The sequence below is a fragment of the Balaenoptera musculus genome, chromosome 5, assembly GCF_009873245.2.
Source record: "Balaenoptera musculus isolate JJ_BM4_2016_0621 chromosome 5, mBalMus1.pri.v3, whole genome shotgun sequence".
NCBI classification, from domain to species: domain Eukaryota; kingdom Metazoa; phylum Chordata; class Mammalia; order Artiodactyla; family Balaenopteridae; genus Balaenoptera; species Balaenoptera musculus.
This window is the reverse complement of record NC_045789.1, coordinates 38,453,429-38,477,682: the sequence shown is the minus strand read 5'-3', so window position 1 is coordinate 38,477,682 and position 24,254 is coordinate 38,453,429. Positions and strand designations below refer to the sequence as shown.

Sequence of the window (24,254 nt, the reverse complement as noted above, 5' to 3'; positions counted from 1 at the left end):
AAGTTTTTTCCCTATAAATGTATAGACTTTTTAGTGTTTTGACAAAAATCTGTAAAGGACATGGAACAATTGTAATTGCCCCCATTCATTATTAAGATTGTTTTTGCAAAGTTTCAGCCTGCATAATCCTTTTTATGGTCCTGCACTACTCTGCAAATGAGGATTATCTGTATTTCAAGTGACTTTAATGGCAAAGAAACCTTAAACTGTTCTCAGCAAACATGTTTAGTAATGACATAGCTATCATTATTGTATTTGTTAGGAAACAAAATTTTCATTGTAAGAGAAAAGAGATGATACAAACAAAACCAAAGAGGTTAAGTAAAAACACTGTAATCCTAAATATAATGATGAAACTAATGATGCCCATTATGTTTTAAAAAATTGCCTTTTCTTCTTCTGGCCCTTGGAAAAAAAGCCTAAAAATGGCCAAGCCAGAAGCAGGGCACTCTCCCAGACAGCACAGTGTGGATTTTATACACCATTTCCCACTAAAAGGAACCGGGGCTCTTTGGAGTAAAGACTGATTCTAGGTCTGGGTCTGGAAATGTAAAGATGAGCCTAGAATTTCTCATCATTACCAGAAAACAAAGCACTACCAAAGAGTATTGGTGTGATAGCAGAAAGACTCCAGAAACAACTTGAAGGGTTTCCCAGCGGCCAAAGGTCAGTCAATGGGAATATAAAAGAATAAAAACTACAGTGGATTAAAACACATCAAACATGTTTAAACCCATGGATTTAAAATAATACTGAAACAACAAAATTCATTAGTCACCTTTGGAAAAGGGCAGGGAACCAACTTATACTTTAAAAAATGAATATGAAAGAAAGAATCAAGTGTTAATCCTAGTTCCCTGAACAGATTGGGTAACCAAATAATTAATGAGGAAAAGTTATTTACAGGAAAAAAATGGCAAATAAAGACTGATAGCATTGGGATATTATCATTCCAATATTTGCATTTTCAAACTGGATAGGCACTAGTTACCAATAGCTGGTAATATCATTAGTTTAAGAGGTGGTGAGAAACTTTTAAAAAATAAATTTATTTATTTATTTTTATTTTTGGCTGTGTTGGGTCTTTGTTGCTGCATGCGGGCTTTCTCTAGTTGCGGCGAGCAGGGGCTACTCTTCGTTGCAGTGCTTGGGCTTCTCATTGCAGTGACTTCTCTTGTTGCGGAGCACACGCTTTAGGCGTGTGGGCTCAGTAGTTGTGGTGCATAGGCTTAGTTGTTCCGCGACATGTGGGATCTTCCCGGACCAGGGATTGAACCTGTGTCCCCTGCACTGGCAGGCGGATTCTTAACCACTGTGCCACCAGGGAAGTCCCGAGAAACTTTTTAATGAGATGGTTTGGGGTGGCTGTTAATACCTGAATCCATTACTATTTAATGTTAAGATTTTTTTATTTTTTGAAGAGTTAATTGTTGTGCATCCTGATGAGATTCAATGGGATGTAGACAAAGCACCCATGAAACAGTCTTTCTAGAAGTTTGGACAGGAATCTAAACAAGCCAGGTTATAGGAAATATGCTGGACAGAGGAACATGTTACAGGACACTTCCTGCATGCTATCTGCAAAATCCATAATGTGAGAACGCTACGGAGAATAATCTTTTTTTCTTCCAACAAATAAAGCTCAAGGAAAAAAAAACATAGATTATTAAAAGACCTAAGAGACATATCAACCCTGTAATGAAAGGATCCTCTTTGGGTCTGGGCACACCAATTAAATTTGAAGACTATCTGGATATTTGAGGTTATTAAAGGACAATTTTATAAATATTAATATTAAAGGAAACATTTAGGTGGGGTAATTGTGGTTATGTTTTTTGTTTGTTTTTTTAAAATCTTCATCATAAAGTCTATTTAAACCTGGAAAATGCTGCTGCTTGAATTTCTTACCTGTGAAATTTAGCAAGAGGATTAGATGTCTTTTCTGTTTTCTCTCTGCTCCTTATGTAATAGCCACTCCCACTTGCTTTCCTTCTCGGAATCTTATACTGTTATGTGCAAGCATTGGTGTTGCTTGTGGACAAGGCTTTACTTAATCAATGCACCTCTGGGAGGCAGGAACTCCAGGGCTTGGGCCGAATTATCTAATGGACCCTAGGAAGCTGCTCTATGCTTTCCTCCTGGTCATTTCCCTCCTCCCTAGTAGGGTCTGAACACAACAGTTCTGCGTCTTGAGTCAGGGGTCTGCTAGGGGCTTGACAACAATTTATAGGCTGGGCTGAGTCAGATCTGGCTGAGAGCCAGCCCTGCACGTGAAAGTCCTCATTCCTTAAGAGGTGATAACTAACTAATGCTCATGTGGGAACCAGAGGCAATAACCATGGTAGAGTAGTAATGATTTAGCACTTCTTCAAGACTGCATAAGTTGTGGAAGACAGCAGGACCCCTTCAGGGTGGGGAGACACTGGTACCCCTGCTTTGGCAATATCCAAAGAGCCTTGATTAGCTGTTGACATCAAAGAGGTATGATGAGAACAGTAGGCCATGGGATCCACCTCCAGAGAGCTCTACACCAGAGCTTTTGTACAACACAAGTTCTCGAAACCCCAGGCTCCCCAAGAGCAGTTTCAGACTGCCCACAGAGAGGGTGCCCTCCAGGAACAACTAGCCACCAACGGTGACTAGGGAGTGTTCAGGGAGGTGCTTGCCAAAGATGTCTTGGGTAACATGCTATAGACGTCATCAAAGTTTGTTGAAAAACTCAGGCTTAAATATTGCATGTAGGCATTAGGAGGCTGTCCAAAAATGTTGTATCCCAGGAACTTGATTCAACTCTGAGAATAAATGTATGAGTGTTAGGAAAATTGTTTGGGTAGAAAATATTTTTTGTTTATTATTTTATCTTGGTCTCTCAGCTGTGATCTACTTATTTGAGGTTGTTGGAAATCTACAGCCTACATATATGGCCCCTTGCAACTATACATTTGTTAAAGGGAGGGAGAGAAATGCTGTTAGTTGAAATTGTTTCAGCCAATTTAGTTCTTATTCTAAAATTCTTTCTATTCATAAAATGATTGTCCTAGATGACATCAGTAACTGTTACTCTTACCCCTCAGACTCAGTAACATTATTAACTTGCAGCTCTGCAGACTTTCTACCATTGTCTTTTCTGAAAGATGAAAACGACATATTCACCGTGACTTGTGAGTCACGGTGGGAGACTTTAGTGTTCATGGTATCTGAAATATCAGGTAAAAAAACAGGACTGGAGTTCCATGTTTACTTCAAATTGCTTTTTTAAAAAAATATCTTTGTCTTTAGTCATTGAAAAATGGTAGATGCTCTGGTCGCAGATATTGAATTTCAAACCCAGATATACCTAAAAAAAACGAAACCAACCAACTATGATAATAAATCACCATTTGCCTTTTGCAGAAGCCATCTAGCTAGGCTCAAAAGTCATGTCAAATTTGAAGACTGTAAAAGTAATCCTATGACTGTTTCCTCGGGAGTGTAACAGTAGGTTCTCCAGAGAGGCTGCATGGCATAGTGATTAAGAGTAGGGACCCTGGAGCCAGGGTGTTAGGGTCACAGCTCAGTCCCACCACTTACAGCTGCATGACTTCAAGGAAATTACCCAACTTCTTGGGTCTCATTTTCCTTGTCCTAAGGCAGAATGGTAATACTGTACTTGTCTTAACAGCTTGTGGTGGGAATTAATTTAATAAATAAATAAATAAATTTAATGCCATCAAAGCACTTAGAACAGGGCCAGACATACTGTGGGCAATCAGCAAACACTGGCAATTCATATCACGAACAGAATTATTCCTATTACCTTGCTTTCCATTGTGCCCAGGCTTTAGTATCTAAGACCCCATTACTAAGTGTCTCAAATAACACGTACCAAGGAAATACCATCATATTTGGGGGCAAGTTATCTTTCTGTGAATTTCCAAATGGAAATGTAGGGCCTGTTAAGTTGTTAAGCATTTTAAGGCATGAAGCCAGTGGCTTTGAGGTGTTCAGGGCACTCACAACTTCCCAGCTGAGAATTCGCACCTCGACCCCTCCTTTCTGAGACATAGGCAATACTGTAAACTAAAACTGCTGTAATTTTCCTAAATGAATCCTTAAATGTAATGCTTAAAACTATTTAATTAGCTCAATAACTTATAGATCCTTGATTAGGAAAAGGTTTAATTGATTATTAATCAACTTTTTGTTCTTTAGATTTGCTTTACAGTTGACCCTTGAACAACATGGGTTTGGATTGCTGAGGTCCACTTTTACCGGTCCACTTTTTTTTTTTTTTTTTTTTTTTTTTTTACCGGTCCACTTTTATGATAAATATGTACTATAGCACTGCAAAATCCCAAGTTGGTTGAATCTGCAGATGCAGAACCCCAAATACGGAGGAACCTCAGGTAGGGAGGGGGGACCATAAGTGGTACATGGTATTTCTGCAAAGAGGGGGGCTGCCTCTAACCCCCGAGCTGCTCAAGAGTCAACTGTATTTTTCAAGATATTTAGGACTTAGAAAATAGAACAGCCCTTTCCCTTAGTTACAGTAAGTGCTTAGAAGATAAGGATTAAACAAACAAACAAACAAAAAACCCCCCAAAAACCTCTTCTATAGAGTTCCACAGGGCTTTGGACAATATATGTGCTTAATAAATGATTTGATTTCATCTTAATTTGCCTGTTTTGCATGCAACCTAGTAGGAGACAGAGCTCATGACAGATAAACCTCAAATAAAGCTTCCCTGACTTTTGGGAGGAAATCCTCAGTCCTCAAGTGGAAAGTAAAATTGGTACCCCTAATTAGATTTTGAGTTGGTGGGATTTATACATTTGCTGGGAATAAAAACAACACATTTAGGACAGGCCTGGGTATCACAAAAAAATGTCAGTAGTTGACATAACGTCTTTTATGTATGGGGAGATCAGATCTTAGTGTAATTTATAAGCTGCAATTTACTGATCATTGTGGCTTGTCTGTGTATGTAATTTCTTTTCCCCCCTCACAAAAAGAAAAAAACAACCCTGCAGAGAAAGACTGGGAAATATCCTCTTTCTTCCAGTTCTTAAATCTTTCCCTTTTCTTATGTGTAATCAGGAAAATTTGAGAGTAGCTTGAAGGGATGGAAAAGGCTCCTACAATGGAGAAGCCTGTCCCAAAACATTGTTTAGGGATTAATGTTTTAGACTGAATATTGAGGGAATATCAGTCACTTGTCTCTGAGAGGTTAAGCAATTCTTTTGGTTGTTGTTGAGTTTTCCATGTATTATCTTATTTGTAAATCTAATTAATTGTAACAGTTACTTTAAGGAAGATTTTATAATTTGATAATATCTTAATAAATACCTTAAAATAATAGTTTAAATAAATACTAATTTAATAATATTTAAGTGTAGTTGATGTACAATATTATATAAGTTATGGGTGTACAATAAAATGAGTCACAATTTTTAAGGGTTATACTCAACCTTTGAGTTTATAGTTATAAAACATTGGCTATACTCGCTGTGTTTTACAATATATCCTTATTTTATACATAATAGTCTGTACTTCTTGATCCCCTACTCTTAAATTGCCCCTCCCCTCTTCCTTCTCCCCATTGGTAACCACTAGTTTGTTCTCTACATCTGTGAGTCTGTTTCTTTTTTGTTCTATTCACTAGTTTGTTGTATTTTTTAGATTCTGTATATAAGTGATATCATACAGTATTTGTCTTTCTCTGTCTGACTTAACTTCACTTAGCATAATGCCCTCCAAGTCCACCCATGTTGCTGCAGATGGCAAAATTTCATTTTTTTAAAATGGCTGAGTAGTATTCCATTGTGTATATATATATTACATCTTCTTCATCCATTCATCCATTGATGGACACTTAGGTTGCTGCCATATCTTGGCAATTGTAAATAATGCTGGGTTAAGCAATTCTTAAATGTTCTGTATTTTATAAGGCAATGTTTCTCAGACTTTTTTTTTTTCCACACACACACGCTGTATTTTATTTTTACAAGAGATAAATAAACTGACACCAAGCATTGTAAATGGATGACCACAACAAAAGTAGCAATGATTGCAATTACCAAACACGAAACACACTCATACTATGTCATAATATTGACATTCAGTCCAGTAATCCTCCACTGTAACCGCTCCTTTACTTTGCAGTGAAAATTGATTTGTATGTTTTTTGCCTCTGAGTCCTTGTGGGATTTTTTTTTTTTTCAAACAGAAAGTCACAAAAATTATAATCATCCTCATCAGTTCACTCATTCCCATGTAATTAATTTTTTTTTATCTTGATCTTTTGTTAGCACTTTTATGAATTCATCAGTTTTCCATAAGAGTTCTGAAAATGCTTATTCATTCAGTTCAGCAGTATAGTCAGTTACCAGAAACCTGTACTTGTCAGAGTCTTTTTCATGAATTCCTTGAAGATGAAACCCTTTTATAGGAACATTTTTGCAAAAGCATCAGAGTACACCCAGAACTGTCTGTAAATGACAAAAGACTTAAAAATGACCACGGTTAAAGATTTGATGAAAGTTCATAATAATGCAATTGACAGGGAAATTTAGTTATTTCTGAAATATACATTTTAAAGTAATAACTAGAATTATGACTTATAACATTATACCAGAACATAAAAGATTTTTGGAAATTTCATGTAATGTCTGAAACATTTATATTAACATATTTCCATGCAAATAACCCAAAGAAAGTTAAGTATTATTTGTTTTTCTTGTTTGTTTGTTTGTTTTTTTATACTGCAGGTTCTTATTAGTCATCAATTTTATACACATCAGTGTATGCATGTCAATCCCAATCGCCCAATTCGGCACACCACCATCCCCACCCCACCGCGTTTGTCCCCCCTTGGTGTTCTCTACATCTGTGTCTCAACTTCTGCCCTGCAAACCGGTTCATCTGTACCATATTTCTAGGTTCCACATACATGTGTTAATATACGGTATTTGTTTTTCTCTTTCTGACTTACTTCACTCTGTATGACAGTCTCTAGATCCATCCACGTCTCAACAAATGACTCAATTTCGTTCCTTTTTATGGCTGAGTAATATTCCATTGTATATATGTACCACATCTTCTTTATCCATTCGTCTGTCGATGGGCATTTAGGTTGCTTCCATGACCTGGCTATTGTAAATAGTGCTGCAGTGAACATTGGGGTGCATGTGTCTTTTTGAATTATGGTTTTCTCTGGGTATATGCCCAGTAGTGGGATTGCTGGGTCATATGGTAATTCTATTTTTAGTTTTTTAAGGAACCTCCATACTGTTCTCCATAGTGGCTGTATCAGTTTACATTCCCACCAACAGTGCAAAAGGGTTCCCTTTTCTCCACACCCTCTCCAGCATTTGTTGTTTGTAGATTTTCTGATGATGCCCATTCTATCCGGTGTGGGGTGATACCTCATTGTACTTTTGATTTGCATTTCTCTAATAATTAGTGATGTTGAGCAGCTTTTCATGTGCTTCTAGGCCATCTGTATGTCTTCTATGGAGAAATGTCTATTTAGGTCTTCAGCCCATTTTTGGATTGGGTTGTTTGTTTCTTTAATATTGAGCTGTTTATATATTTTGGAGATTAATCCTTTGTCCGTTGATTTGTTTGTGAATATTTTCTCCCATTCTGAGGGTTGTCTTTTCATCTTGTTTATGGTTTCCTTTGCTGTGTAAAAGCTTTGAAGTTTCATTAGGTCCCATTTGTTTATTTTTGTTTTTATTTCCATTACTCTAGGAGGTGGATCAAAAAAGATCTTGCTGTGATTTATGTCAAAGAGGGTTCTTCCTATGTTTTCCTCTAAGAGTTTTATAGTGTCCAGTCTTACATTTAGGTCTCGAATCCATTTTGAGTTTATTTTTGTGTATGGTGTTAGGGAGTGTTCTAATTTCATTCTTTTACATGTAGCTGTCCAGTTTTCCCAGCACCACTTATTGAAGAGACTGTCTTTTCTACACTGTATATTCTTGCCTCCTTTATCAAAGATAAGGTGACCATATGTGCGTGGGTTTATCTCTGGGCTTTCTATCTTGTTCCATTGATCTATGTTTCTGTTTTTGTGCCAGTACCATATTGTCTTGATTACTGTAGCTTTGTAGTATAGTCTGAAGTCAGGTAGTCTGATTCCTCCAGCTCCGTTTTTTTCCTCAAGACTGCTTTGGCTATTTGGTGTCTTTTGTGTCTCCATACAGATTTTGAGATGATTTGTTCTAGTTCCATAAAAAATGCCATTGGTAATTTGATAGGGATTGCATTGAATCTGTAGATTGCTTTGGGTAGTATAGTCATTTTCACAGTATTGATTCTTCCAATCCAAGAACATGGTATATCTCTCCATCTGTTGGTATCATCTTTAATTTCTTTCATCATTGTCTTATAGTTTTCTGCATACAGGTCTTTTGTTTCCCTAGGTAGGTTTATTCCTAGGTATTTTATTCTTTTTGTTACAGTGGTAAATGGGAGTGTTTCCATAATTTCTCTTTCAGATTTTTCATCATTAGTGTATACGAATGCAAGAGATTTCTGTGCATTAATTTTGTATCCTGCAACTGTACCAAATTCACTGATTAGCTCTAGTAGTTTTCTGGTGGCAGTTTTAGGATTCTCTATGTATAGTATCATGTCATCTGCAAACAGTGACAGTTTTACTTCTTCTTTTCCAATTTGTATTCCTTTTATTTCTTTTTCTTCTCTGATTGCTGTGGCTAGGACTTCCAAAACTATGTTGAATAATAGTGGTGAGAGTGGCCATCCTTGTCTTGTTCCTGATCTAAGAGGAAATGCTTTCAGTTTTTCACCATTGAGAATGATGTTTGCTGTGGGTTTGTCTATATATGGCCTTTATTATGTTGAGGTAGGTTCCCTCTATGCCCACTTTCTGGAGAGTTTTTATCATAAATGGGTCTTGAATTTTGTCAAAAGCTTTCTCTGTATCTATTGAGATGATCATATGGTTTTTATTCTTCAGTTTGTTAATATGGTGTATCACATTGATTGATTTGCATATATTGAAGAATCCTTGCATCCCTGGGATAAATCCCACTTGATTGTGGTGTATGATCCTTTTAATGTGTTGTTGGATTCTGTTTGCTAGTGTTTGGTTGAGGATTTTTGCATCTATATTCATCAGTGATATTGGTCTGTAATTTTCTTTTTTTGTAGTATCTTTGTCTGGTTTTGGTATCAGGGTGATGGTGGCCTCATAGAATGAGTTTGGGAGTGTTCCTTCCTCTGCAATTTTTTGGAAGAGTTTGAGAAGAATGGGTGTTAGCTCTTCTCTAAATGTTTGGTAGAATTCACCTGTGAAGCCATCTGGTCCTGGACCTCTGTTTGTTGGAAGATTTAAAATCACAGTTTCAATTTCATTACTTGTGATTGGTCTTTTCATATTTTCTATTTCTTTCTGGTTCAGTCTTGGAAGGTTATACCTTTCTAAGAATTTGTCCCTTTCTTCCAGGTTGTCTAATTTATTGGCATAGAGTTGCTTGTAGTAGTCTCTTAGGATGCTTTGTATTTCTGCGGTGTCTGTTGTAACTTCTCCTTTTTCATTTCTAATTTTAGTGTTTTGAGTGCTCTCCCTCTTTTTCTTGATGAGTCTGGCTAACGGTTTATCAATTTTTTTTATGTTCTCAAAGAACCAGCTTTTAGTTTTATTGATCTTTGCTATTGTTTTCTTTGTTTCTATTTCATTTATTTCTGCTCTGATCTTTATGATTTCTTTCCTTCTGCTAACTTTGCGTTTTGTTTGTTCTTCTTTCTCTAGTTCCTTTAGGTGTAAGGTTAGATTGTTTAGTTGAGACTTCTTGTTTCTTTAGGTAGGCTTGTATAGCTATAAACTTCCCTCTTAGAACTGCTTTTGCTGCATCCCATAGGTTTTGGATCATTGTGTTTTCATTGTCATTTGTCTCTAGGTATTTTTTGATTTCCTCTTTGATTTCTTTAGTGACCTCTTGGTTATTTAGTAACGTATTGTTTAGCCTCCATGTGTTTGTGTTTTTTACATCGTATTCCTTGTAATTCATTTCTAATCTCATAGTGTTGTGGTCAGAAAAGATGCTTGATAGGATTTCAATTTTATTAAATTTCCTGAGGCTTGATTTGTGACCCAAGATGTGATCTGTCCTGGAGAATGTTCCGTGCACACTTGAGAAGAAAGTGTAATCTGCTGTTTTTGGATGGACTGTCCTGTAAATATGAATTAAATCTATCTGGTCTGTTGTGTCATTTAAAGCTTCTGTTTCCTTATTTAGTTTCATTTTGGATGATCTGTCCATTGGTGTAAGTGAGGTGTTAAAGTCCCCCCTATTATTGTGTTACTGTCGATTTCCTCTTTTAGAGCTGTTAGCAGTTGCCTTATGTATTGAGGTGCTCCTATGTTGGGTGCATATAATTTATAATTGTTTTATCTTCTTCTTGGATTTATCCCTTGATCATTATGTAGTGTCCTTCCTTGTCTCTTGTAACATTCTTTATTTTAAAGTCTGTTTTATCTGATATGAGTATAGCTACTCCAGCTTTCTTTTGTTTTCCATTTGCATGGAATATCTTTTTCCATCCCCTCACTTTCAGTCTGTATGTGTCCCTAGGTCTGAAGTGGGTCTCTTTTAGACAGCATATATATGGGTCTTGTTTTTGTATCCGTTCAGCAAGCCTGTGTCTTTTGGTTGGAGCATTTAATCCATTCACGTTTAAGGTAATTAACGATATGTATGTTCCTATGACCATTTTCTTAATTCTTTTGGGTTTGTTTTTGTAGATCCTTTTCTTCTCTTGTGTTTCCCACTTAGAGAAGTTCCTTTAGCATTTGTTGTAGAGCTGGTTTGGTGGTGCTGAATCCTCTTAGCTTTTGCTTGTCTGTAAAGCTTTTGATTTCTCCATCAAATCTGAATGAGATCCTTGCTGGGTAGAGTAATCCTGGTTGTAGGTTCTTCCCTTTCATCACTTTAAGTATATCATGCCACTCCTTCTGGCTTGTAGAGTTTCTGTTGAGAAATCAGCTGTTAACCTTATGGGAGTTCCCTTGTATGTTATTTTTCGTTTTTCCCTTGCTGCTTTCAATAATTTTTCTTTGTCTTTAATTTTTGCCAGTTTGATTACTATGTGTCTCGGCGTGTTTCTCCTTGGGTTTATCCTGTATGGGACTCGCTGCGCTTCTTGTACTTGGGTGGCTATTTCCTTTCCCATGTTAGGGAAGTTTTCGACTATAATTTCTTCAAATTTTTTCTCTGGTCCTTTCTCTCTCTCTTCTCCTTCTGGGACCCCTATAATGCGAATGTTGTTGCGTTTAATGTTGTCCCAGAGGTCTCTTAGGCTGTCTTCATTTCTTTTCATTCTTTTTTCTTTATTCTGTTCTGCAGCAGTGAATTCCACCATTCTGTCTTCCAGGTCACTTATCTGTTCTTCTGCCTCAGTTATTCTGCTCTTGATTCCTTCTAATGTGATTTTCATTTCCGTTATTGTATTGTTAACCTCTGTGTGTTTGTTCTTTAATTCTTCTCCGTGTTTGTTGAACATTTCTTGCCTCTTCTCGATCTTTGCTTCCATTCTTTTTCCGAGGTCCTGGATCATCTTCACTATTGTTATTCTGAATTCTTTTTCTGGAAGGTTGCCTATCTGTACTTCATTTAGTTGTTTCTCTGGGGTTTTATCTTGTTCCTTCATCTGGTACATAGCCCTCTGCCTTTTCATCTTGTCTGTCTTTCTGTGAATGTGGTTTTTGTTCCACACGCTGCAGGATTGTAGTTCTTCTTGCTTCTGCGCTCTGCCCTCTGGTGGATGATGCTATCTAAGAGGCTTGATGGGAGGGACTGGTGGTGGGTAGAGCTGACTGTTGCTCTGGTGGGCAGAGCTCAGTAAAACTTTAATCCCCTTGACTGTTGATGGGTGGGGCTGGGTTCCCTCCCTTTTGGTTGTTTGGCCTGAGGCAACCCAACCCTGGAGCCTACCTGGGCTCTTTGGTGGGGCTAATGACAGATTCTGGGAGGGCTCACGCCAAGGAGTACTTCCCAGAACTTCTGCTGTCAGTGTCCTTGTCCCCACTGTGAGCCAAAGCCACCCCCCCCCCCGCCTCTGCAGGAGACCCTCCAACACTAGCAGGTAGGTCTGGTTCAGTCTCCCCTGGGGTCACTGCTCCTTCCCCTGGGTCCCAATGCGCACACTACTTTGTGTGTGCCCTCCAAGAGTGGAGTCTCTGTTTCCCCCAGTCCTGTCGAAGTCCTGCAATTAATTCCCACTAGGCTTCAAAGTCTGATTCTCTAGGAATTCCTCCTCCCATTGCCGGACCCACAGGTTGGGAAGCCTGACGTGGGGCTCAGAACCTTCACTCCAGTGGGTGGACTTCTGTGGTATAAGTGTTCTGCTGTCTGTGAGTCACCCACCCAGCAGTTATGGGATTTGATTTTACTGTGATTGTGCTCCTCCTACTGTCTCATTGTGGCTTCTCCTTTGTCTTTGGATGTGGGGTATCTTTTTTGGTGAGTTCCAATGTCTTCCTGTCGATGATTGTCCAGCAGCTAGTTGTGATTCTGGTGTTCTCGCAAGAGGGAGTGAGAGCACGTCCTTCTATTCCGCCATCTTGGTTCCTCTCCCTGTTTCTCAGACTTTAATGGACATACGAATCACCTAGGAATTTTGTTAAAATGCATATTCTGATTTGGTAGATCTGGAATGGAACCTAAGATTTTGCATTTCTAACAAGCATCCTGTGCAGGACGCTGCTGCTCTGGCTCTGTGGCCCATGCTTGGAGGAGCAAGGCTCAAAAGCAGAGATTCTCAAACTTGGCTGCACATTAAATCACCTGAGGACATTTTAAAAATACGGATGCATGGGTCCCACCTCCAGAGATTAATTGATCTGGGGTATGGCCTGGGTGTCAGGAATTTATAAATCTCCCCACGTGATTCTCAGGTGTAGCCAAGGTTGTGAACCACTGCTCAGTCTGAAGGATCTGAATTGTTTTCATTAGTTCACATCCAAGAGGGAAGTACCTGTCTTCAAAGTGATGTCCTCTGTGTGTGTTATTAATTATTACTGTTTTCTCTTTTTCTTTGTATCTCATGTTTTGAAAGAGTCCCTCTACCAAACAAACTATGTTTAAACAATTTTGTTTGTTTTTCTATTTTTAAATCAAATCAAACCACCTACAGCTGTCAGTTGGACTTCCTGATCAGCATGAGCTAACTGGTGTTGCCACACTCAGTTGGCATAAGCTCCAGAAAGGCCCAAAGCAGCGTCCCTCACACGCTTTCCATGGGCAGTTATGTGATTTCCTGTGGACTTTTTCAAATGTTGAAAATAATTCACTGGTCTCCAGTTGCTTCATTTGTGGGCCCAGGTCAGAGTCCAATGATTACATGATTGGAGAACTCCTCAGATTGTGCTGGTTTGGGGGCATTCATGTGTAGGAGTAAATCTTGCCAATTGCCCCTCCAGCAGAGTTCTTCACAGTTCTCTGTTTCAGTAATTATCCGTTAACTGCAGTATCTGTTGGCTGCCGTTCCCTTGAACAAGCAAACATTCCCCTTAATCCCATCCAGCCTCACGACTTGATAGACATGAGAGGTAAGAGTTTGTGATAGGTAAAAAGTGTGAAGGTTAAGATCTCAGAGAAAGCTTCTGAGAAGAGCTGCCTTGGTTGGGTCTTGAATAATGGTAGAAAGTCTCCAGCTGGAGAAGAGGGGAAGCACCATTCCAACAAAGAGAAAATACTCTGCAAAGACTGCTGGTACAAGAGAACTGTCTGGCTGGAGGGCTTTTGTGGTGATGGGGTGGGGAGGGGATGGAGGGAGGTTGGTGGGAGGTGGTGGTGGTGGATGAATTGGGAGATAGGGATTGACATATATACATCAATATGTATAAAATAGATAACTAATAAGAACCTGCTGTATAAAAAATTAAATTAAATTAAAAAAAAGAAATAGCATAGAGGATGTAATATTTTCATCTGCTTCAGTTTAAATATTGTTTGCAACTCAAAGTGACAACTAACATCATAGTATTGTGTAGTAAATCCCACTGCTTTGAGCTTTTTATGAACCTGGAGAAAGAATCTCCTGTCTGTGGCATCTATGTCTCTGATTTCACTTGAGATAACTTTGGGTCAAAAATGCTGCTTTGGAGAAATAGCATGAAATATGGGATCTTATCTTTATCAATGTTACCTTCCATTTTTCTAAGAAGATGACAATTTCTTTTATATGTTTGCCAAATGCTACATATAATATAAAATTCTGCTTTAAATAAATACATTCATCATTTTCAGATCTAGAAAGAAAAAAATGAGAGAGAGAGAAAGAAAGCTACTGATGTGCCAAATTGCAAAGGGTATTGGATGCCCCTGTAATCTTCAGCCTGGAGGCAGGGAAGTCCTTCCTTCCTTCCTTCCTTCCTTTCTTTCTTTCTTTCTCTCTCTTTCTCTTTCTTTCTTCCTTCCTTCCTTTCTCTCTCTCTTTCTTTCTTTGCTCTCTTTCTCCCTTTCTTTTTTCTTTCTTTCTTTCTTTCTTTCTTTCTTTCTTTCTTTCTTTCTTCTCTCTTTTTCTTTCTCCTTTCTTTGTTTCTTTCTCTCTCTCTCCTTTCTTTCTTTCTCTCTCTCTCTTTCTCCCTTTCTTTCTTTCTCTCTCTCTTTCTTTCTCTCTTTGTTTCTTAAGAGTAACATCTGATGTATATTTTAGGAACAATATATTCCATATTCTGGCAGTGAGGTTGAAGGCTAAGTGCCGGGGGTGGGGGAGAGATTTGGCAAGGGAAATAATCCTCATTAAGCTATTGAAAAAGTATGATGATGTATGAAGAAGAACCTGAACTTAGAGAATGTTAGGTGTTCTAGAAAAAATGGAAGACCTTATGATTATTTTTAATTTCCAGTAGGAATTAGATGATGGAAAAGTTAGCGAATTGGTACAATATCGACTCTAGTGGTTACTAAACTTTAGTGTGAAACAGAATCACCTGGAGGGCTTGTGGAAACTCTAATTGTTGGACCACACCAACAGAGTTTCTGCTTCTGTAGGTTTGGGTGGGGCCTGAAAGTTTGCAAAAGAATGAAAGAATGGAGCAACAGAGGAACCCAAAGAAACAAATGGAAGACAAGTAGCAAGTTGATAGAACTTAAACCCAACCATATCAATAATTAAAATAATGACTAAACATATCAGTTACAAGGCAGAGATCCAGCAGACTGGGTTTTACCAAACACAGTCATCTACTTCCAATAGATGTATTTAAAAATAAGAACATGCATAGGTATAAAGGCAAAGGATAGAGCAACATACACCATCCAACAGTAAGCATAGGAAAGCTGGACGGCTATATTAGAATCAAGAGGGCAGAAGTAGAAGCAATGGATGATGGCTGCAGGGAAGCCAGTTTTAGCTCTGTGGAGCACAGAAGTTTCCACTGCTATCGCTGGCCAGCAGTGGAAGGGGTTGCCTTGTAATTACAACACATGTCCCTGGAGATATGCAAACAGGCCAGTCTAGGAAGAGAAAGAGCATTCTTGCATGGAGAAGTGGATTAGATGATCTCCTTTGGTCTCCTTTCTGGAGCTAAGATTTCATCATAGTTTATTTTCTACAATAATTGTAAATTATTACAATTGTAAAAAACATAAATTACGGGTAAGTGTTCATTTTATAATACTTAGAATATTTTTAAATGCCCAGAATAAGACAAGTCATTTGATCCTTCCAGCCAGGAATATCTATGGCTAGCATTTAGTACAGAGGCTCAGTCAATCTATTTCAGTTTTGGTGAAGTGGGTTCATAACAGATGCACTGTATAGCAACTGCTGTTTTTTTTTTTTTTTTTTTTAACTTTATACTATATCTTTCTATGTCATAAAATATTTTTGTAAAACAGGAGAGTGAAAGCATATTCAACCCAGGGGGAGAAAAAGCATTTCGAGACTAGTTGTATAAATTCAAGAAAACAGAGAAGTATTTCAAGTAAGATCTCCCTGCAATGACACCACTGCACTTTTAGTATCTCAAGAGACCTTTGGGATTTGGGTGGTGATTACATGTGCAGGAAGAGCCAGGAAAAGGAGAGAGTGACTGATCTTTAGTTTGGGTGATTGGTGACTAGGACCAGGGGAGAGGAATGGGTTAGAGTCATGTTAATTCTGGCCCTGTTGAGTTTGAGTTGCCCGGGGGTCACTGCCTGGCCTGGGACCATTTCTCAGGCTAATTTTGTCTCTTTCCTTTAACCTGTTTGCCTTTCCTTTTTAAAGGCATCACCGCTCTACCCTGCACACTCCCTGCATACTCGTTATTGTGCGTACTCCCTGGTTTTTACTAGTAAAAAAACTTAAGGAGGCAGATCTTATTTTAAGAAGTTAATTACTGATCATTACAGTTAAATACATTATAAAGATAATGGAATTTTTTAGTTTTATGTGACCCACATCCCTCCTGATCTGCTAATTGGAAGTCCTCTTTGAATCCTGCCCTCTGCTTTTATTCCTAAGAATGGAACCAGCAACACCACCCCCCCACAGCCCCGCACCAGTCCCTTCTTTGGTGAAGGAGACATTGTCCCCTCCCTCTGTAGAGAAACCACCCTTTGCAGACCCAAGAAGCAGCTCAGGTTGAATGATAGGTGGCTCTTGGCATCTCTAAGGTGACACTTTTCACTAAGTGAATGATCCATTTGGGGCAGAATCCCAAGTGCCTTTTTATACCCAGGAAAGTGGTTTTGGGCAGCTGGAAAGAAGGGACTTGGAGTTGTGGGGAGAGGCTTGGGCTAGAGTCATACTTCTGGAGGGTCACTGATGATTTTGTCCAAGACAGCATGTAGACTGAGAGATAAGGGACGTTTTCTAGCATCTCATATTGGATCCCGGATGTGTGAGCAGAAAGAATTATGAAACACAATGAGGTCCCTCCAAATAGAGAGGTATCATGAAAGTCCACAGAGGAGAGTTTTGAGGAAGGTGGCCACTGGGGTCACAAAGGAAGCAGACCACTCTTCGTTTAGGAAGTTTGGCTGCAATGGCAGGAGATTGGGCACTAGCTTTTAGGGGGAGAAGACTGATATGTGGGAGAAATGGCTGATTCTAGAGAAAGCTGTGGTAGAGAAAATAGAAGATGAGCCTGGAGTCCCTTGTACCAGAAAGTAAGGAAGTGCTTAAAAGACAAAAGGATGGGAGCAAGTCAAAGGGATGAGGGGCTAACTGGAAGAGCTCCCAGTGGCCAGAGCCAGAACAATTTGAGCAATAAAGTAAATCGTAGAGTATTGGATTATAGCCCAAAGGATAAAGTAAGTATCTGTGAGTATATGCCATACTGCTATAAATAAATGATTGAATAAATTAATAAATGGAGAAGTAAATCTTTCTTACAAAAGAATTCCAAGTAATGTGTGGATACTACCACCCCATAGGAGTGGAGCATAAGTCCCTCCCTCCCTTGAAGGGAAAAACCGTTAGACAAAGTCAGATGGGGACACCTGGCCTGAACTCCTCAAAACTGTCAAAGTCATAAGACTGAGAAACTGTCACACAGTACAATGTGTGATATCCTGGATTGGCTCTTGGAGCAGAAAGAGGATATTAATGGAAATCAAAATAAGTCTAGAGTTTAGTTCATAGTAGTATACCAATGTGGATTTCTCAGTTTTGACAAATGACAGATGGTACTATAAGACATGAAAATGGGGAAACTGGCCGGGGAGGTATATGAGAATTCTTTGCAACTTTTCTGTAAATCTAAAATTATTCCAAAATAAAAAGACTTTTTTTTTTTTTTTTTTATTTTTTTTTACCAAACGAAAGTTCATATGCCCAATTCACAGTGAGGCCAAACAAACCAAAATGTAGGAGTTTGGGGCAGAGAAAGGTTTATTGCAGGGCCAAGCAAGGAGAATAGGTGGCTCATGCTCAAACAAACAAACAAAGAAACAAAACCCATACTCCCCAAAGGGTTTCGGCAAAGCATTTTTAAAGGCCAGGTGAGGGTGGGGCGTCCCAGGGTAAGTGATCAGCTCGTGCACTGTTCTCTGATTGGTTTATGGTGGGGTGACAAGGTGGTGTCACAGGAGTTAACATTATCAATCCTTAGGCACCAGTAGGTCTGGGGGGTATGTGCTGGGGATCATCAAGTAGTTAATTTCTTTGTTTGGTGGTGGTTTTAGCATCTGAAAAACAACTCAGGAAATGTGCATCAGATACTATTATTTAGGTAATTCAGAGAGGAGCTAAAGCAGAAGATATGGGGGAGGGGTCTGTCCCAGGAAGACCCCATAGGGTCCTGCTCAGTTACATGTTGGGGTGGGGTTGGGGGTTGGGGAAACTTGAGCTTGTTTGTAGGCTGAGAATAAATAAGTCAGCTGGTATGGATGGGCAGGGGTATTGGGGAGGTGAAGGAAGAATGTTTTATCTATGCACAAACAGAAGAAGATAGGAAAAGTGTAGACCAGGAGTAGAGAAAAAGACATTTCAGTGAAGGAAGAGGTGACACTGGGCAGTGGTCTTTAAACCTTTTTGCTTGTGTCCGCGCCAAATGAGTGTTGAAAAACTGGAAGTCTTCAATCTCAAACCTATCAGCTGAATCGTATCAGAGAAAACTTCCATCTCATTTCATAATTCTGATATATAGCTGGATTGGTGAGGCAGGGCCTTGCTCCAGGTTGGTTACCTGGATATGTCAAATGAGGAGCCACCAATGAGTTTCTCCTGATTTGAGCTCAGGGACTGCCCTCCTACATAGAACTGTTCCTCTGGGGCTTCAGACGTATTTGCACCCTGGAGCAATGTACACTTAGAAGAGTGATTTGGAATGGGTGAGAGGCCTACTTTTCTTGATCAAGTAGGGAAAGGCAAGTGGAAGTGGGAGGAAAGCCTGAACCCTCGTTTCAGGAAAGAGGGCATTTGGGAATGAAGAACCAGGAAATAGATTCGCTTCAAACCTCTGCCCTCATCCCTCTTGAGGACTTCCACGTACCCCTGATTTGAAGATCATGGTAGAGGACCTGAAAAGTGTGGAGTAAAGCTGGGGAAGAAGAGGTCTTTCTCAGGACCAGCAAGGGGAGGACTGTTTTGTGTTGAGGTCCTAGCTGAAGGGGGAGCTAGTTAATTTCCAGCGATGCTTATCCAGTTTTCCCTGCTATCTCTGCCCACCCAAGATGGCTCATCTTTTTTCTCCTCCTTTGTCTCTCCTCCCCTTTCCTGTGTCTGATTTATTTGTGACTGTCCAGTGGCACCTTGAGCACTCTTCTTTTGGTGAAGTGATTTTTGCAGTGTCCTCATTAAACAACATCCCATTGAAATGAAGTAAAAATTCTTAGACTTGACCGATGTAACTGTTAGACCAAAAATGCCATTAAAGAGTAGTATCATTGAATGACTATTGTGGACCAAATGCATGCATTGAATGAATATTTAACAGTCCTGATTAAGGCAACTTGTTTTAAAAAAAATTTTTTTTTAAATTTAAAGTACGTTAGATTTTGCTTTCTATCTCCTAAATTAAAAAAAATAATATAAACATACATTTTAAAACATATGCCTGTTTATATTTTGCCAAATAAATGATGGAACACTTGAAAGATGATTCTGTTTTCACTCTTGGATAACAATATGTAGGGCACATTTGTGATTGTACTTAAGATATTGTTATATATGCCATCTGTTGTTGCCACTACATGTGTGCAAGTGTCATTTATAAAGCTCATTAATTTAAAGAGCTAATAAAAAGGCACTCTTGTGATTCAAGAACCCATTTCAGGTAGTAAAACAGTCTGTCCCACTCACCTTATAAATTCTGCCCTGTTTATTAAATTGTATACCTTACTTTTTTGTTGTTAGCATACTTGGTCACTGTAGGCTTGGTGAATTCTGGAAATGTAGAACTGATTAGCATATTCTCACCATACTGAGAAACTTGTTATTTTGATATATAGACGATATTTTGCTGTCATGTAACATCTTTCCTTTTTTTTTTTTTTTTTTAAGACTTGTTTTGAATTGGCTTTATTAGGCAATTCATGAATAGGGCAGAATCCCATCTAGCAACTAGAAGGGTATTCCCTCTTTCCATTATTTTCATTAGAAATTCTTCACTGTAGGGAATTCCCTGGCGGTCCAGGGGTTAGGACTCCGCGCTTTCGCTAGGTTCAGTCCTTGGTCTTAAGATCCCACAAGCTGAGCGGCAGGGCCAAAAAAAAAACCCCACAAAACTTCACTGTACTGGGCAATTACTAAGACAGTCCTAACATTTTAAAGGGGCAGTGAAGATTGACAGGTGATCGTACCCATTATTTGTAAGGTAAATTGGGTCCATTAGCTGGTCCATTTTGAGTGCACCTTAGGGCCCAGGGATTTATCACCTAAAGTCTACAGAGCCTCAGGTCCTCCTTAAGTGAGCTGCAGGGGGATCATGAACATCAAAGTATAGCAAATGTCATGTGCATAGGTCTGTATCCTCAGATCTCATCAGAAAGCCAAAGAATTCTGTACCCCCAAAAGGTTAAGAATGTCTTTTGTTCAGTTTCACTGCTGAACAAGACTGTGGGTTGGATACAATGATGTTTTCAAAACACTTGGAGATAATAACACCCACGTGTGTATTGCCATACTTCTTCAGCCACATGCAGTATCCAATTCCAGAATAATTTCTCCTGCACTTTCCTCTAGTATTGTTAGATCTATTACAAATCGAGTGTAATCCCACATCTGTTTCAAATTACTGTCACTAATTTACGTTACAAATGATCTTGAGAGCCCTGGGAATTTCAGGTGTAATCCCGATCTGCTGTTGATTTCATATTTCCGTGTGTGTAAATATTTGCTGTATTCTTTTATTTCCTCATCTTCACAGGGGAAAAATGTAATTTTAATATAAGTGATGTTATATTTCTAGCCAGTGATAAATGGAAATTTTGTGAGTAAATGCTATTATGCAATATTGTTTCTGCTTACTTATATGTCTGATATCAATTTAAAGGATAAATGATCATAGTTGGTATTTAGAACAAGAGAAAGATGGGGGAAAATGGCAAGCAAAAAATTTTTGGGAGTAGACTTTTGCCTAAATTTATGCTTTGTTTCCTTCAAGGTTTATCATTCTCCTATTGCAAAAGAATGCATGTGTGCAGTGGTATTTTATTGTCTGATAGAGATTTCTTATGAATGAAAATAAATGCTGTCCAACCATGATACTTAAAATGACTGAGGGATTATAAACCAATACTGAATCAAAGAGCTCACCTTTATCTTTTAAGTATGCGTGATCTAAGCAAGTCGTTCTCACATGTAAGCAGACAAGTATTAGCTGGAGAATTTGTTGAAATGCATATACCGGAGACCTCCCCCTACAAAGATTTTGATTCACTAGTTCTGGAGTCTGTGGTTTTAACACATGACACAGGTGATCTGATATTTTACCAAAGCTGATCTCGGTGCTAAGATTCTACACAGGAATAGCTATAATATAATAGTATTACTTTTAATATAAGAGAAGCCATGATGATTGTGGAGAGCTGGAGGAGACATGGAAGTATCAACAAGTATCAACAAATGACATGGAATAAGTTTGCACCCTCAAATTATTAAGGACCCCAAAGAGTTTTTGTATGTGTGTGTTTTATCTATTGACACTTGCTGTATTAAAAATTAAAATTGAGATGTTTAAAATATTAAATTCTTTAAAATAATAAACCCATTACCTGTTAACTTAAATAATATTTTTATTTGGAAAAAAAAACTATTTCCAAAATAAAAAATTTAGTAAGAGGATTGGCATTATTTTACATTTATGCAAATCTCTTTACTGTCTAAACTTAATAGAAGACAGCTGGATTCTCATCTGCTTCTGTGTTCAATGTTATTTTGGTTGAAATATATGAAGAAGATGCAGCCTCACACAGAAAATGGAGGAGTATTTTAATACCTTTTTTGATATTATATCAAAACTCTACAAGTCATAGTTTCTTAAAGGTTAGTTGCAATGTGGAATTTGAAATCATATCATTGAACTTTTTTTTTGATATATTAAAATCCATTGGTCTGTCCTGCACATTCTTTTTTTTTTTTTTTGTCCTGCACTTTCAATGGATCTTTTACCCATGCACGATTTTTAAAAAATTTTATTTATTTATTTATTTATTTATGGCTGTGTTGGGTCTTCGTTGCTGTGCGTGGGCTTTCTCTAGTTGTGGTGCGCAGGGGCTACTCTTTCATTGTGGCGTGCAGGCTTCTCATTGTGGTGGCTTCTCTTGTTGCGGAGCACAGATTCTAGGTGTGCGGGCTTCAGTAGTTGTGGCACGTGGGCTCAGTAGTTGTGGCTCACGGGCTCTAGAGCGCAGGCTCGGTAGTTGTGGCGCACGGGCTTAGTTGCTCCGCGGCATGTGGGATCTTCCCGGACCACAGCTCAAACCCGTGTCCCCTGCACTGGCAGGCGGATTCTTAACCACTGTGCCACCAGGGAAGCCCCACGATTTTGTACTGTTTAGAAAATTTTGGTCACTGAGTTACGCAGGTCTTCTTTTTTTACAATTTAATTAATTAATTAATTAATTTAGTTATGGCTGCGTTGGGTCTTCGTTGCTGTGCACGGGCTTTTTCTAGTTGTGGCGAGCAGGGGCTACTCTGTTGTGGTGTGCTGGCTTCTCACTGCAGTGGCATCTCTTGTTGCGGAGCACAGGCTCTAGGCGTGTGGTCATCAGTAGTTATGGCTCACAGGCTCTAGAGCGCGGGCTCAGTAGTTGTTGCTCGCAGGCTCTAGAGTGCAGGCTCAGTAGTTGCGGTGCACGGGCTTAGTTGCTCCGTGGCATGTCTGATCTTTGTGGACCAGGACTCAAACCCGTGTCCCCTGCCTTGGCAGGCAGATTCTTAACCACTGTGCCACCAGGGAAGTCCGTACACAGGTCTTCCAAAACCACATTCATTACTGTCCTTACCTCATCGGGAAAGTCTTTAAGTATTGGGAAGCTGACAGGCTCGCACTGGCAGATGTCAAGTTTTCCAAAATGCTTGAAAACTCAAATTTTATCATTGGCAATAAATACTGTCAGTTGTTTTCCTTGAAAAAACAGACTCACTTTGTTCATTTTTGAGAAAATGATTGCCAAATACCCAAGTCAGAATAACCACAGTTTGTCAATTGTTCTTTCAAGTAGAAATGGTAGTCCATGAAAAAAACAGCTAGTTCAGCTTGCAGCTCAATTATACAAGTGCTTTTCTTCTAGACAACCACTGTACTTCACTCTGCAGCAGCAGAGTGCTTCATGTGGACTTCCCATTTTGTCACAAAGAACATTAAAATGACCTGTACTCAAGGGTCAAGATTTAAGAAAAGTAGTAATTCCTACTGCTCCCTTCATTAAGGACATGTGTAAAGAAAACTGACCTTTTTTTCTTTTTTAAACTGCTAATGAGTGAAGAGCCACTGCCTTGATTAGTGCTAAGGTGCCAGCAGTTTCCCCACAATTGCTTTTGCACCATCAGTGCAAATGTCAGCACAGTGAAAAAGACAAATAATGTCTTTGTGTTATTCTAAAAATAGCTTGACCTCTGAGAAGGTCCTGGGGACTCCCAGTAGACCACGAATCACACTTTGAGACCCACCATAGAGATGCTTTGGGCCTTCCTCCCACCTGCCAGCCCCCACCCCCCAGCTTTGCAGTTTTTGTGCAGATGTCAATATGTCTGTATCCATGGCTCCTTAGCAGTACAGTGTGGAGTATGTCTTTGTGAGATGGTGTCACTGTCATGATTCTAGGTAGAATGGGGAGTCCACGGGGCCGGCATTCACTCAGCATTCATTTGGAGTTTGCAGCTCCTACAGTGTGCTGCTGGTCCGCATGAGACGCTGAAGCCCAACCTCTCCCCTGCCCAACGACGTTTTTCCCTGCTTATTAGCTTTAGGCACAGTTTAAATTTAAATGCCTTCCCTGGTCCCCTTAGTAGGACACGGTTTCGTTTGTACTTACAGTGTTTAATATATTGTTGGCTTGCATCCTCAGTCATTTTCTAAAAATTTGTCAGTTCCTTAATTACTTCTTTAAGTACCATCTGAGTTGCTGTTTCCTTTTAATCTGAATATTGTCCAATAAAAGAGAGGGCGTTTTAAAAAAAAAGAAAGAGACGGCGCTTTGTACATATTTGTTTCAATGTAACGAAATCAAAACTGAAAGCTAACAAAATCAAACAAGTGTGCGTTAGTTGCACATTTCCTGACTGCAAGCATTGGCACGATCAAACGTAGCGAACGTGTTTTACTGTTGTGGTTTTATTCCTTGTTCACTTCAGCCTCTTGGGACCCAAT

At 39.0% G+C, this 24,254-nt stretch overlaps 1 protein-coding gene across 5 annotated transcripts in view; it reads left to right on the top strand.

Annotated features, from left to right (window-relative positions):
- The window catches only part of AFF1 (AF4/FMR2 family member 1), a 207,076-nt gene that overhangs the window by 54,442 nt on the left and 128,380 nt on the right, over window positions 1–24,254 (top strand). The gene's annotated exons all lie outside the window — the stretch shown is intronic.